Source organism: Urocitellus parryii, unplaced genomic scaffold, assembly GCF_045843805.1.
Source record: "Urocitellus parryii isolate mUroPar1 unplaced genomic scaffold, mUroPar1.hap1 Scaffold_37, whole genome shotgun sequence".
Lineage (NCBI taxonomy): Eukaryota > Metazoa > Chordata > Mammalia > Rodentia > Sciuridae > Urocitellus > Urocitellus parryii.
This window is the reverse complement of record NW_027553327.1, coordinates 7,006,734-7,024,304: the sequence shown is the minus strand read 5'-3', so window position 1 is coordinate 7,024,304 and position 17,571 is coordinate 7,006,734.

Sequence of the window (17,571 nt, the reverse complement as noted above, 5' to 3'; positions counted from 1 at the left end):
TGAGAAAATCAACTTAAAAGGAGGAAAAGTTTATCATAGCTTATGGTTTCAATCCATGGTTGTTTGGTGTAGTTATTATGGTTAGGTAAACTATCAAGATGGGGAGCATGTGATGGAGCAAAGCTACTCACTTCCTGGTTGCTGGGAAGCAAAGAAAGAGAAATGAGGAGCTGGGGTCCCAGTATGCCTTCAAGCACACACCCCTTCTAACTTTCTTCTACTAGACCCCACTTCCTAAAGGTTCCACCACCTTCCAGTAGTGCCACATGCTGTTGACCAACACTTCTTCATGGGGAGCCGCCTCAGAAAACACTCTAAGTCCAAATTCAAACAAAAGAGAGCTTTATTTACCTGACCAGGGACTGTCCCCGATCCATTGAGACTGATGCTCTGTGGGAGAACAGCGATTTCCTGGCCAGTGTCTTAGAAATTTCAGGATGAAAACCACAGCTCAGGGGCTTTTCTCAGCATCATGCAAGCAAGCAAGTTACAGAAACTAAAAGAAGCAGTTAGCTTAACCACATCTTGGGTCCCAACAAATGTTAGACAACTATCCTGAGTTTCAGCTGAGCAGGGGTGATGATCTATTTTAAGGTCATGTAGACCCATAAATGTACTCAAACCCAGGATGTAGCTCACCTCGACGACCACCATATCCTGAGTTGAGGACATTCTGTGGGGTACAAAGTACAAAAAAACAATTTTTTTTTAAAGACAGCTTTCATTTCAGTTTCTCAGAAATGGGTCATGCAGGTCCCTCTTTACAGGAGCTGTAACGAAAAACTAGGATGGAGTCTAGAACAGCTAAGATGGGGTCCAAGGCAACACTTCTTATTCGTATAGCCACAGTGATTCCATCCCCGCTATCCCAGCACTAGAAACTTATTTGATGCTTGCAGTTATCTCATTTACTCATTATTTTACTACTGATATATATAAGCCTTCTGTCTACATGATCAAGCTAATACAATTATTATTATATACAATTGTTATTATTAATAATTGTTATATTAACCTTGTCAATATCTATGTTAACCTATCAGCCTCTATTTATCTATTACTATCCTGGCATACTGACTTATCACCTTTCACTGTTCCATATCTTTTTCCTGTGGCTTAAATCCTATGTCTTACAGTCACATGACTTTATTACTCTTACTTAGGCTTACTCCTGATGAAGTTAACTATCAACTTATGTCTTACTGTTCCTTAACTATGTTATCTTACCTTATTCCTATAATCTATAATCTATGTCTATGACTTATTGATTATATTGATCAGTTCACACCACAACAACTTTAACACATGAGCCTTTCGGAGACACTTCAGATCTAAATTATCAAATCCTGTCCCAATATGGGATGGTCAGTCTTGAAACTTGACTAGATAGATTTGAGAGATGCCTAGAAAATTGGTCAAGGGCTATATTTGGGTATGTTTGTGGAGGTGTTTTTAGAGATAGTTTGCCTGTGGGTTAGTGAACTGCTTAGGGAATACCTGCCCTGAATATAGGCAGCACTGTCCAATAAGCTGCAACAGGCTAGGAGCCCAGATGAAATAAAAAAAAAAATAAAGATGAGGGATGCTCATATGTGTCCATGTATGATCAGCTCTTCCTGAGTGGGTGCATTTTTGGCTGTATGTCACACTCCAGATTCTCCAGTCTGTGAACACAGATTTGCTTCAGTGACTCTTCAGGGAGCTCCCAGACCTTCAGCCTTGGACTGGGGCTGAGTCATTTATCCCTCTTATTCTTGATGTCTAACTGCTTGGACTGAACAGCTACTAATTTCCCTGTTTCCAGCTTGCAGATGGCCACAGTGGGACTATTCAGCCTCTGATTTTATAAGCCTAACTAGTTAATACACTCTTATAATTATGCATATATTTCTATTGCTTCAGTTCCTCCAGAGAACCCTCCTATATCTGTATAAAGGGGAAAAAATGAAGGGATGGAAAAAAATATACCAGGCAAATTATAAGTACAACTGTTCTGTTAATAGCAGACAAACCAGGGACTAGGGTCTTTACTAGAGATGAAGATTTACCACATTTGATAAAAGGAAAATTTTACCAGATGGCTCTAACTATACCCATTGTGAAAATTTACCTTTCAAGCTTCTAGAAGCTGCCCATGTCTTTTCTTAGCATGCCTTTTTTCAGTCTTCAAAATCAGCTATGTTGTATCTCTCTGACCATCTTCCTTTCTCTCCTTTCTCCCTCTTCCTTCTTTCTATCCCTCCAGTTCATAAAATTCCCTTTATCAGAGGAAGGAAAATCTTTGCAGTCCATCATAGAGAATGACTCCACACAAGTGAAAAACTTGAAATATCCAAATGCCTGTTGTCAGAAGAAAGGATTAATCAATTGTGAACAATGAAACACTGAACAATAAGATGAGTGAACTAAAGGCTTGTGTGTCAACATAGATAAATCTCAGAAACATCATTTTTAACAAAGTATAAGTTCTATGCCATATTGTACCGTTTGCTTCAAGCTGAAAACAAGGAAAATTATATAACATAACATAATGTTTCTATTTATACAATTTGTGTATATGTCTAAAAACAGTGATAAACAGTGAAGTCCACAATTGGAGTAGGAGCTACTTCTTAAAGGGGAGAGTGAGTTACACAATTAGGAAGAAATATATTGTGACCTTAACTGTCTTGCTTGATTTACTTTTTTTTTTGGGGGGGGGGATGCGTACTGGGTATTGAGCCCAGGAACACTTTACTACAGAGCTACATCCCCAGCCCTTTTTCAATTTTTGAGTCAAATAACCATTCCTCTCATTTATTTATTTTAAATTTTGAAACAAGTTCTCACTATGTTGATTAGCGCCTCCTTGCTAAGTTGATGAAGCTGTCCTTGAACTTGTGATCCTCCTGCTTCAGTCTCCTGAGTCCTTAGTATTACAAGTGTGGGGCACTGTGCTTAGCTTGATTTACTTATTTTTTTAAAAATCTTTAAAAAATGATGTAAATGAAACTACTAAAACTTGACAAAGATGGCAAGAATCTATATTATACTCTATTTTTTTCTTTAGTATGCCTGGTTATCTCATTAAAGTTAGTTTATCAATTTATTAAGACAACACTTGGTAATTAAGACAGGGAATGGTAAGATCTCAACTTCCCTACATCCTAGCTAGAACTCTGGTTCTTTTACCAAGATACTTCACCAATTTGTGTCTCAGTTTCCTTTGAATGGGTTAGTGAGCACTTGACTCATAAGGCTGTGGTAAAAATAAAAAATGAGTTAATACATGTAATATTTAAAACTGTGCTTGGCAATTTGTAGAGTTGGTTTTAATTGTCCATGTGGCTAGGCTGTAATGCCCTGTTATTTGGTTGAAAGCTAATCTAGAAGTTGTTGCAAAGGTACTTGTGGATATGGTTAACATTTACAACCAACAGACCTTAAGCTAAAGCAGATTATCTTTCATAATGGAGGGGATTACATCCAATCTATTAAAAGTGTAAGCAGAGACTGAGCTTTCCCAAAATAGAAATTCTAGTTAAGGCTGTAGCATATATCTTGCCTGAGTTTCCTGGCTTATAGACCTCCGACATTCTGTCCCACAATTCTGTAAGATATTTCTTAAATCTCCACCAACACCCCCCTTTATAATAAGTTGCACTTACACATATATCCCATTGGTTCCATTTCTCTGCAGAACCTTGGCTAATATAGGACTTTATAAAGCAGATATTCTTTTCTCCTTTTGGTCTATATTAGCACAGCACATTGCGTAATGTGAGACTATATTCATTTTTTGAGGATGATTCCATCTGCATGTTCCTCTTTTGCATTTATTGGAATGGGGCTCTTTTATAAAACTTCCTGTGGTTTCAAAGTACACTCTGGAAAACATAATATGTAATGTTTTCCTGAGTAATGAAAGATTTTAATTTGACTTTGGACTACTTTGGTTAAGATAAATCAAGAATTAATGGAATATCTTAAACATAATGATAATGAAATTAATATGTCTGACATATGAAATGCATTCTGGACAAAACCACTGACATTTATGTTAAGATGTAAACATACAATGTGTGACCCCTAGAGGGCAGGCAACATCTGCCACATTTTTTCTAACAAGGCCTAGACTACAGAGGAAAGTGGATGCAGTTAAGTCAATCAAATAAGAAAATGGAGCCCCATTTATGTGTCACTAACTTTAACTGAAATGTGGATATTTAAACTTAATTGAAATTGAATGCATTTAATTAAAAGTCACTTTCCAAACATTTCTCAATATTTAGGTAATTTTCCCAAGACCAGATTTTTAAATACAATGTGCTTGATCCCAAATCAACGAGTATTTAGGTAAAACTAGATTTTAAGTTTTTAAAGGTAAGGATGACACTTTATTTATCTTTCAGTTCTAACATATTTACTGAAAGATTTTAATAGCATGGATATATTTTATAATTTTTAATTATAAAATTCAAAGATTTATATGACAGTGAGATTCCCATCGCTATGGCAAATACCTGAGATAATTCAACTTAAAAGTAGGAAAAGGCCCATTTTGCTTCACAGTTTCAGAGGTTGCTCTCCATGGTCACTTGGCCCCATTGTTTTGGGTCTCTAATGAGGCAGAACATCATGGTGGAAGCATGTGGTGGTAGAAATTTGTTCACTGCATGGCGGCTGGGAAGCAAGGAAAATAAGAGGAGGCTGGGTTCTCCTATGTCCTTCAAGGCACATCCCCATGATACAATTTCCTTCTGCTAGGCCCCACTACAAAACCTTCTATTCTTCCCCTAATGTCACAAGCTAGTGACCAAGCCTTTAGTTGATGGGCCTTTGGGGGACTTTGGAGACCTAAACCATAATAGTATTGAACAACCTAGATACTTTACATCAGTTTTTAATGCAATTCTGTAGAAGTCCCTTTGCCAGATGTACAATGTAGTGATAGTTATTGATCAAATTATGTTCTTTAGGAATTAGGACCAGATGACAGACTTATATGTCAGAAGAAAGAAGTATCTAAAACTATTTCTAACTGCTTGTTGGTTGTTGGGGGACTGACTTAATATCTCCTAATGATTAAACCTCATGTCTTTTCAAGTATTGGGTACTTTGGCCCCATGTTCTGTATTATACAAGCCCCTAGATATTCAGTATATTTTCTTTTTTATTATTGCCTGGTTTGTTTCTTATTAATGTTACCCATAATAAACGACATACCTACTTGCATTTAATTTCAAAGAACCTTAACATATTGTGCTTTTTTTGCTTTAGGATTTGACCAAGACAGACTGAGTTCATAGTTTTGTCTTATGTGATATCACATCTCAAGATGACAAGTATGGAATCACAAAGATGATTTCTTCTTTCATTTGATCATGTGAAAGAGTTAAGAAAAACATATTTTCTTTGAAAATATTTCATAAACAGTCTTCTTCCACAGTTGTCCAAAAGTTGTTCCTTACTGCTATTCTAGGAAGCTATCTTCTTAACTGGTACCTCTTACTCCGTTTCTCTTTTTGAGTCCCCTTCTACCAAGCTGCCAGACGAAATTTATGTAAAGATTTCATTATGCTCCTCTCAAGTCAATATACCCCTAGTGATTTTTCATAGCCATACCAGAGTGAAAGACCTCTATCTGATATGTCAGGTGTCTCAGAATATGATCCCATCCATGTCAGAACTTAATTTTCCCTGATTAGTTAAATTGCAGCTTTCTCTTAAGAGTTAGGCTTCTTGTCATAACAGAGAAGTGAAATTTGCATCAAGTCAATAGTAACTTTAGACTTACTAATTTGTTCATATTATAACTTTAATCTTCTTTAGAATGGGCATTTTTTTTTGTATTTTCAGTGCTTTCCTAAAGCCTTCTACTAAAGAAAGCACAATCATTTTTGGTTAAGTATGTAAGTTTAGAAAATGAAATTCAGGCTCAATTCCTTTTTTCCACCATTCTGTCATACTTAAGTCAATGTATGCTATGGTTTAGATGTCAAATAATCCTCAAAGGCTTTATCAAAGCCTTTATCAAAGGCATGGTGGCATAGGGAGGAGCTGTGAACCTTTGGAGGTCCTTGGGTTACTGTGGATGTGTCCTTGAAAGGGACCATGGGTCTCAGTCATTCAGTCCCTCTGTCTCTGTCTCTCTCTGTCTCTGCTCCCTGGCTCATGATATGATTGGCTTATTCCAATACTTGTTTTCCCCATAGCAATATGATGCCCTCACCAGGGACCCAAAGCAAGTGGCCTAATCCAATCTTAAAATATAATCTCTAGAACTGTGAACTAAAGAAAACTTTTATCTTTAAGAGTAAATTGCCTCAAGTAGTTTGTTATAGTAATATGAAGCTGACTAATGAAATGCAGTAGAGTGGATAGCATATGTGATTTAGTCAGAAGCCCTAGAATTGAGTCCTTTGTCCTTTATCTACTCACTATGAAACACGGGGAAATTTTCTTATCTTTTCTGAAATTGAGGAAAAATCACTATTAGTTGCAAAGATAATGTAGGCATTATGGAAAGATCAGGAAAGAAAAACAATAAGAAAAAAAGTATCCCTAAATCAATTATTACCTTTCTGCTGCTGCTGTAACAAACTACATGAACTTAGTGAGGTAAAACAACACAGATTTGTTATCTCATAATTTTACAGGTAATAAGTATAAAATGGATCTCACCGGGCCAAAATCAATTTTTGAAGGACTGTGTGACTTTTGGCAGGCTCTGTGGAAGGATTCATGTTCTTGACTTTCCTACCTCCTAAAGGCTACCTGCATGCATGTCTTGGTTAGTGACCCCTTTCTGTCTTCAAAGCTAACAGTGACCAGTTAAGCCATTCTCACATTACATCATCCTGAACCTGACTATTCTACCTCCCTAATCAGCATTTAAAACACCCTGATAAATATATTACTGTATTAGTTTAAACAATCCAGGACAATCTCTTTATTTTAGGTCAGCTACTCTTCTTACTTCCATTTGCTCCTTTAATTCACCCTTGCTAAATAACATAACTTATTCAGAGATTCTGGGAATTAGCAATGAACACATATTGGATGATGGCATTATTTTTCCTGTTGCAGTCTATCTGATTGCCCTAAAACATTCATATTGTTTCACATTTAAAAAAAATTCATTCACTTAACTTCCCACAAAGTCTTAACTAATTACATCAGTTCAAACCTCACTAACTCATCTAAACATCATCAACTCAAAATCCCAAATCTCCTCATCTAAACTGTCTAAATCAGGTATGGACCAGGCTCTCAATATAATTCATTCACCTCTGAGTCATAATTTACCTCTATCTGTGAAGCAGTGTCATTCAAGAAACAAGTTATTTGTACCTTAAATAAAATGGCAGATTGGTAAAGGACAACAGTTTGTAGACATTGCCATTTTAAAAGGGATAAAATGAAAACACAAAGGCATCTTTCATCCTAAGCAATTATATGTCATTGAGGCAAGTTTTGTTTTCAAATACTTAAGGGAATCCTCTGAGGGTCATGACTCTATCGCTTTACCTTCTGGGCTCCTAATTCTGTTCTGGGTGTCATCCTTTCTTTCTCCTGAAAGGTAGCACATTTTTGCAGATGATTAGTTTTATCCACCTATTTAAGGATGCCATAGATATTACTCCATCTGTTCCTTTTGCTCCAAGCTAGAGGCATTTCTGCTTGTTAATATTCCTAATAACTATACCTAATCTCTTTGAAGATCTATCCATGAATGCATATCTGTTCTTTTTTATTTTTCTGTGGCACTAGATAAATGTTGTCCAGCCACATCATTGGCTTTTTCTTCAGAGCATGCTATTCAGACAGCAAATCTTCTAACTTTAGCAACTTTTGTAAACTGAAGAGGCTGAAAATTTCAAGAAAAAAAGATAGAGCTCAAGCGTCTTTCTTTCATTCCAAGCTCTCATTAGCATATTAGCACCTATATTTCCACTTGTACTCTATTCAGGACAATGTAAGCATTTTTGATTATACTTCTCAAAGCTTCCCTGGCCCCTTCTCACTATCCAATTCCAATGTCATTTCCACATTTTTAAGAATTGTTATGCATCACTCAACTTCTAGTTCACAAAATTTTTATGAGTCAAGATTCAACCAGAGGAGCAGGTCAAGGAGGAGGTGGATAGTAAAGATGGATTCCAAGGGACTGGTTTTATGATTGCTTGGGCTGGCTAGGTTTGCCTAGAATCCAAAGGACAGAACATCAGTAATGGCAATCTAGAATTTTCTGGTAAGGATGAAGCCACTCTCCAAGGAAGGAACTTCTTATTCATCAGGAGGCTGGATATATATATATATATATATATATATATATATATATATATATATATATACACAATGCCTTTATTTTTATGTGGTGCTGAGGATCAAACCCGGGCCCGCCCGTGCTAGGCGAGCTCTCTACTTCTGAACCACAATCCCAGCCCCAAGAGCCATATTTTTAAGACTTTTCAGCATGGCATGTTTTTGAAGGTTCATTTACCACATAGATTTGTTTTAGTGTGTTTTTTTTTTTGGGGGGGGGGGTTCTGTGTGTGTTTTTAGGAGTAGCATAGAATATAAAAGATACGGGTAAAATGGAGAGGGGTGATAAAGCTGTTATGAACCATAGCTTTATCTTGGGTTTTACCCATTCGTTCTTAGGTGGAAAAGAGTGAGAGGGAAAAGACAGTGTTTTGATCTTTGGCTCTGTTCTGGGTTCTCTTTTTTACTCTGTCGGATCCCATGGCAACTTCACATACTATGGTTTCCATCATTGCCGCGTGAACCACTAACTCTCAAACTTTCCATTTAAGACCAGTTTTCTGAGCTTCAGCCTTTTATACCCTGGAACCCACTGGACGGCTACACGTGAAAGTCTCTGTGGTCCTAGAACGCAACACTTCAAACTGATCTCAGCATTTCCAGGCATGTTTTTTATCTGCAGTTTCTTAGTTAAATACTACTATAACACACCTAGTTACAAAGCCAAAAATCTTGTAGTCAGTCTTGCTACTTTTTTCTTCCCCATTCCCCAGATTTCCTTAACACCCAGATTCTGTCAATAACCACATCAATGAATTTCACAATCCCTCTGAGCTCCATATCCTATATATCTACTGCCACTATCTTCATGTTAGTCTAAACTGTCCTCATCCATTTCCCAGTGGAGCACAAAGCTCTTGCATCTGTTTTCAGAATATCTACTCATTCCCCACTTTAATCCATACAGTGGGAAATTCTACTCCTCATTTCTTTGTAGTAAGAACATTCAAAAATCTTTCTTCTAGTTTTTTGAAATATATAGTACATTATCATTATCTATTGTCATCCTACAGTGCAATAGCACACCAGAACGCATTTCTCCTTCCTGATCATAACTGAGTACCTGTTGATCAATTTTATTCTGCTCTTCTTCCTTTTTATTTTCCCCAGCCTCTGGTAACCACTATTGTTACTTTCAACTTGTAGGACATCAACTTATTTAGATTCTACATAAGAAGCTTTTCTGTGCCTGACTTTTTTTATGTTAAATAATTTGTTACATCCATCCATGATGTAACAAGTGACAGAATGCCATTCTTCTTATGGCTGAATGGTATTCTATTGTGTATATGTCTTCCATTTTCTTTTTCCATCCATCCTTGATGGACACTTAGGTTGTTTCTTTTCCTGGGTTATTGTGAATGGTGCCACAATAAACATGGGAGTGCAGATGTGTCTTTGATATATTGATTTCATTTCCTTTGGATATATAAAACCAATAGTGGGATTACTGTATCATAAGGCAGTTCTATTTTTAATTTTTTTTTGGGGGGGAACCTTCATACCATTTTCTGTAATGGTTGTGCTAATTCTCTTTCCCATCAGGGTTGAGCATTCTACGTCCTGACTGGTGCTTTCTATCATTTGTCTTTTTGCCAAGTGCAGTTCTTACCAGAGTGATGTGATGATATCTGAGTGTCAGTTAGAACTATATTTCTCTAATGATTAGTGATGTTGAATATTCTTTCATAGTCTTGTTTGGAGAAATTTCTGTTCAGGCTTATTATCCATTTAAAATTATTATTGTTAACGGTACTAAGTTTAAGTTTTTTATAGATTCTGGGTATTAACCCCTTGTCAGATATATAGTTTTCAAATATTTTCTCCCATTCTGTAAATTATTTCTTTTTTTTTCTGTCAATTGTTTCCTTTGCTGTACAAGAGTTTGTTTGTTTGATGACATCCCATCTGTCTATTTTTGATGTTGTTTCCTGTGGTTTGGGGGTTCTTATCCAAAAATTCATTGCCCATTCCAATTTCTTAAAGTATTTTCCCTAACTTTCTTGTAGTACTTAATAGACTAAGTATTTTCAGTACTATATATTTTATACATTATTATCTCCACAATTCAGTTATGAATTCCTTGAAGGCAAATCAAGTGTCTTTTATCCTCAGTGTAGCACTAACCACATGTTGGTGTGATATGTGCACTGCTCAAAGGCACTCAGGTCCAATGGTGGCTAGGAGCTGAAATTCAATGTGACCTAGTGAAGGACTCATAGTATAAACAAAGAGGGGCTTTCCCTAAGCTGTGGAAAGGCTCTATTGGCCTAGCTGTGATGCTACTCTAATGCCTAGTATAATTCATTGTAATTAATTAAAGTTTGTTTAAATTCAAATTCTTCTTTGATACAAACAAAAGTCTCAGGACTCCTCTGTCCAGAATGACAATCTCAGAACATCATGTTCTAGAGGAACAGGCATAAAAATTAAAATAGACATAAAAAAGAAGGAAAATACATAAAATAAAGCAAAGGGAGAATTGTTGCTGAAGTGTAAGCTAGATGAAAAGAAAGGGGACATTCCAGAGGTTTTGATGTGTGCAGAGGTGACACTGATGATGTTAATAGTGGTCCAACATAATTCACTTCTTATTGTTGAATTTAGTCTTTAATAAAGTGAAGAGAACAAACACACCTGGCTTCAAAGTTTTCTTATAAATGTTTTACAAGTCATAGGGGTACGGTGACATCAATAAATGGAAAGCAATCTTCAAAAAGAATATTTAAAACCTATGTTTTTTTTCAGTTAAAGAGATGAATAATATAAAGATAAAATAGAAGTAAAAGTTACATTTAACCCCAACATTAAAAAAGGAAGTAATACAGGTTTAGATCAAATATATATTTTGGCAAAGTTCAAATTTTAGTGAAATCTGATAATGGCCAAGTATTTTATGTGTTTGCAAAGTTACCTGGCTTAGTATCAAAATAAATTTTCATTTGGAAATTTAAAAGTCTATATAGTGGGGCTTCCTCTTACCAAACTTCACTTAGGTCATTGAATAAAGATTTTGTGAATATAAAGAATTTAATAGTATTTTACTAACTCTGAGAAGAGTGAGGAAATTTTTGGTCACCAAAATAGTAGAAAAGATTGTTCTTGACTGACTTTATTTCCTTCTTTCTTTTTTCTTTTTAACAATAAATGGGATTTTTCTAAAGAATACATTTAACATAGAGAATCTTTGGTTGTATTCCAGGTAGACTAAATTTTAAGCAGACACTAGTAAATAATGATTCTATGTTTGATGCTGAAAATGACCAAAGTCATTTTCACAGATACTTGAATACCTGTCACCTGAATATCAGCAAGGGTTTTGCAAGAAATATACATAATATATAGATCTGAGGATATTTTAAAAGCAATTATTTACAAAGACACAAAATAGTTTTATCAAAAATGCTATTAAAGTGTTGTATTTCAGGGGCTAAAAGACCCAGGAGCTATATTGTCTCATGTAAAGATAAAGGTAAGAGTGATTTTGCTGTTACCTATAGCAGAAAACCATACAGTGACCCTACAATGACCCTTCAAAGAAAAATAAGAGAAATAAATATCCTAACCTCAGATGTTCTTGTCCTTCCTTACAATTTTTGATGGTATTTCCATTAAGTTAACCAAATATATGAATGCTTTATTTTTCCCCTTAATGCTGTTCAGCTAGTGAAAAAGAAAAATATGAATTGCTATAAACTTTTTCAGTGAAAAATTACCAAATCTTGTAAGAAACCAGATAAATATGAGATAAAGGAAAAGTATTTTTAGTAACATGGAAAATTGTCATAATAATAATAATTAGAAACACAGGCTATGAAGTCACCTATCCAATTTGAGCACAACTAGTTAAAATGTATGCACCAAATAAAAATGAACATAAAAGGTTTATTCTTCAAGGTTTACCTTCTAATAGCAAATGTACTTTGAAAAACAAATAATCAAAGCTCTTTTACTCGATTAAATTGTGAGTGTTTATTATTCAACAGTAGAGAGATTTAATTTATTCTCCAGTCCAGGATAGAGAATCACACCCTAATTGTCAATTGTTAAAATTGATGCAGTTTACACAACATTGAAAAACAAATCCAGGCTCTTAGTTGAATTAAGTTTGTCACATATTCAATAAATACTCTGGCCAACTAAACTGTTTATAAAGTAGTGGATAGCTTAAAGAGCACAATAGTATATTGGTTTCAAATTGTAAATAAAAACTAATAGCAAATCCAGTGGTTTCATAAAATGGGCATATGTTTCCTAGGAATTTGATTAAGGTGATTAGACTATAATTAGTTGCTAATTAGCAGTTACTTCACTCAGCAAAGAGAAATTGATTTTCTATAAAATTAGGGGGTAAGATTTAACATTTGAATTTAGATTAGAATTTTAAAAAGTTACTTGAATATACACTCTATTTTTTCTTCTCAGTATGAAAATATTTGAAGTGTATTATTATTATTATTATTATAGTAAATTATAAAATGTAAAGTCTCACCTATTTTTTGATAACTAGCTTCATAGAATAAACAGATTTCATTCCTATTATTTCAAATATGTTTTTAAGAAAATTGCTATTTTCCTCCCAGTGGGAACATTGATTTTTTTCTATTTCTGCTCAGGTATTTTTGTTCACCAATATGCACAAAAATATTTGCATCCTCATGTACTTTCACACATTTTCCTGTCCATACAGTGTCCATCCACAGAAGCAATTCCATTCTTGATTGCATTTTCAGAACAGCCAAAGTCCTCACCCTGCTCTACTTTGTATCTGCCCTGTAGAGAAATGATAGAGAAATCACAAGTCTAGGTAGGATAGACAGATGTTCCAAATTGAAACTTCAGATTGGAACACCAAGCAAAATATTCTGGGACTTTTGCTACATCCTACTCCAATTTTTGGATGTGTTGACTAGAGTTTTGAATTTGTTTTAAAGTAATATTACTTTTGCAATGGTTTCAGTTTTGGTATACTTAAAAATTATTAAATGATATGTGTGGTGGTTTATACCTGTAATTCTAGCTACTTGAGAGGCTAAGGCAAGCTTGAGGACAGTCTGGACAACTTGGTGAGTCCCTGTCTCAAAATAAAAATTAAAAAGGCCTGGAGATGTAACTCAATGGTACAGCACTCTGGGTTCAATCCTCAGTACAATTTCTGGGCTTTCTATTCTGTTGCACTTATCTATTTTTCTATTCTTTTTTGTCAATACAACACTGACTCTATTAGTATAGCCTTAGAGTAAGTCTTGAGATTGGGTAGTTTCAGTCCCTCAACTTTGTTCTCCTTCAATAGTGTGCTAACTATTCTGAGTCTTTTGCTTCTTCATTTACATTTTAGAATTAGTTTTTCAGTGTCAACATAATAATTTGATGGGATTTGGATTGGTATTGCATTGAATTTATAGGTAAAGTTGTGTACAACTTTAATTTTGACAATCTTATTATCATCATATCCATAACCTCGGATAACTCTTCATTTATTTAGTTGTTCTTAGGTCTCATTCATCAGAGTTGTTAAATTTTTCTTATATAAGGCTCAGACAAATTTTGTTATATTTATACCTAAGTATTTGATTTGGAGGGGTACCATGTAAACAGTATTGTGCTTTAAATTTAAAATTACATGTTTCTTGATGGTATATAGAAAATGATTGTCTTTTATAAATTAACTTTGGATCTTATAAATTTGCTAAAATAATTTACTAGTTCCATAAGTTTGTTGCCAAACATTTCAGATTTTTCATATAGATAATCATGTTATCTGTGAACAAAACCAGTTTTATTTCTTCCCAATCTGCATACCTTTATTTATTTTTCTTGTGTTATCACATTATCTTTTACTTCCAGCACAATGTTGAAAAGGAATGATGAGAGAGCACATCCTTGTCTTGTTTCTGACCTTAGAAAAACTTCTCTTTTGTCACTAATAAGTGTGGAAACATCTCTAGATTTTTTTATCAAGATAAAAGAAGTTCTTTTCTTAATTCTTTCTCCCTTTTCCACATGAGCATTTATTCATGATAGAGAAAAAATGATCAATTTCTCCTATTTCTAAAACAGTAAGAAAAATTCCTCTCCTTGATTCAATTTTCCCTCCAAACTTCCACTCCTACAAACATTGTATATATTCACATATCCTCCATTACCTAAATGCATAAGCCATTGCAATCTGATTTCCACCCATAGGAGTCCACTGAAATGATGATTAAATTGGCTAATTACATTCTGTAGATTATCTTTAATCTTTTTTGCTGCTGTTATTAGACACCATGGCAACATCTGAAAAATAATGCTAATCTCAATTATCTTGAAAATTCTTTTCCCCTGCTCACACCTCATTTGGCTTCCATGATCACTAGAAATTCAAATTTCATTCTCTCTCTCAGTCTCTCTAGCTCTTTATCTATTTAAGCTGATGTCACTAGGGCTTACTAGTTGCCCTCCTTCCACTCTGTACTACCTTGTCCATCATATGAAGTTCCTATAAGAAATTATGCTATAATATTATATGTATAATCTATAGGGAATGGTGCTACAATATTATATGTATAGCTTCTTCCTCAAACTTTAGTTAAGATGAGTTTTCTGAGGTAAGTTAAGCACAACATATTCTAAATGGCACTGATAATTCTAGTTCTCTCTGCTCTTTCAAAATGTTGACCCTTTGATATTTCCAGTGTGATACATGGTACCAGCCAGAAACTTGGGAATCATCCTTGAACTTTCGATTTCCTTCTGGTAAGATAATTTTATTCTTTAGCTTTCAAAATGTCTTATAGCCAAATTTAATTTTAAAACAGTTTTCCAATTAATAACCTAAAATGAAGGATAGGAATAGAGAAAGGCAGAATTGCTTGTATACAAATAATGGAAAGGCTAGGGATGTAGCTCAGTGGTAGAGCACTTGCTCAATATGGTGGGAGGCCCTGGGTTCAATCTGCAGCACTGCAAAGAAGAAATAATAAAAAATGAGAGAAATTTGTTCAAAATTTTTTTCAAGAAAGTGGTGTGTAGTCTGTGGCCCTGCAAAAGAAGTGGTAGTGTTATAAATAAAAGGTAAAAAGTAAGACCAAGTCACATGTTGTAGGGACATGGCTGGGATGAATGACAACTAAGGATAAACTCATGATGGCAGCATTTGTTCCTTCATCTTCCTACTTCCATTATTTTAGTAACATCTTATAAAATTTATAGAATGCATGCCCAAATCTTCCTGTTTTCCTGAGCAAGACTAAATATCTATCTGTATCTTCAGACTATGTAAGAACAAACTTCTATTGTTTTAAAGCACACAATTTGCAGAACTTTGTTATAATAGCCCTAAGAGTTTGCTATGCACCATTTTCCTAATGGTTTCAGGGTATTTTTTTTAAGTATATGACATCTTCTCTGATTGAGAATCTTGACTCATGTAAATTTTTCACTCCATCTTTGAAATTTCATTTTAACTGAATGTTAATTTCCCTCTATTCTCCTTTGCCATGGAAGATTCTCATATATATTCTTATTTTTATATAGCATGTAACACAAATTAGTAAAGACATAATTATTTATTGTTTTTTCCTTCCACTATGAGGTAAGTTCTATGAGGACAGAGATACACATTCATCACTCTATTCTTTACAGCTGAGACCATATCTAGTGGAAGATATTAAATAAAAATGTTAAATTATTTAATTAATATACATGATAGCAAGCCTGAATTTCAAGGTACTAACATTTATAATTTAAAGAATATGCCTGTTTAGAAATAGGTTGACATTAAGACATTTTTTTCCTTTAAAAGAGCCCAAAATATTAAATACATATTTATTTATTAACATGTCAGGTTAATGAATAAAAGGTAGAGTTCTTATTATGTTTTCTTTGGAGGGATTTAATTGATGCCATCAATGTTGGCCATCCACCAGAACTTTGATCCTACCTTAAAACACATTTAGCATGCTCACTTGAAACAGTTTTCCTTCATGGACAGAAATTTCACTTTCATTCAGCTTTTACCCACCTGAGTGCCTCTCTTTCCACACTTACCCAAGTTATTTTTTACACACATAAACAGAGAGAAAGAAGTCAGTGACAGGGATAGAAGGCAAGAAACATGTGAAGAGAATAATTAAACAAAGTGTCACATTGTTTTTGGTTTCAGGAGAATGGCCCAGGGATAGGTGCTAGCAACCAGAAAAAGTATGATAATAAGCTAGAAGCATGGTCATGAATAAGCTTTGGGAAGCTTATGTGGAAAGGGGACTGGGGAGACAATCACAGAAATGGGTATGAGCCAGAATACTTAGAAACAGACAAAACCTGATCCCATGGAAAGGGAAAGGAAAGAACAAAACAAAACAAACTCTGGTTTACAAATAGAACTTTTACAAACAGTTGTTCTAGCATAGCTGCAAAACTGACTTCACACTAAAGAGATTTCACTAATCTTGGACTTCCTTACCTTTTCTGTGGAGACAGATCACAGCAACTGTATCGAAGTACAGCCTTTCCGTGATGCTAAGAATCAAGTGCTGAACTTCAGACTCAGATTCTTTTAAATGAGGATGCATAAATGAGTAAATCCTTGACAAAATGGTCAAGAGTTTTAAAATAGAAGTAGCTTAGAATAAAAAGTTTACTTTCAAATTGTACAATCAATAATTCACAAATTCTTTTTGGCAACCACAGACATGAAGAAATTCCCCTTAAATTTGAAATGCATTAATTTAATATTCAACACCAAAATGATTTCCACTTTTTAAAAAATATCTAAATTAACATATGCCCTCACGACTTCCATTATTTAAAATAAGCAACATATCTTTCCCTTAAAAGGTAGAAATATCTCTTTATATATCTATATCTATCTATTTATATATATGTAATTTTTTTTTTTGGTACCAGAGATTGAGTCTCGGGACACTTAACCACTGAGCCACATACCCAGCCTTATTTATTTTACTATTATTTTTTTTTAAATTTTGAGAGAGGGTCTTGCTAAGTTGTTTAGGTTGCTAAAGCTGTTCTTCAACTTGTAATCCTCCTGCTTCAGCCTCCCAAATAGCTGGTATTATAGGTGTGTACCACGACACCCAGTTTACCTATATCTTTTAAAGTTCAATTTCATTTTTAATCAATGTAATAATGGTACATTGTTTACAGTTTTAACCAAGCTTTTCTAGGATTTTTAAGTCAAATTGCATTGAATGCTTTAAGTATTTTTCTATATGTGGTTAATAATATATAACTCCCAGCAAATGAGATTTTTGGCCTTTTCAA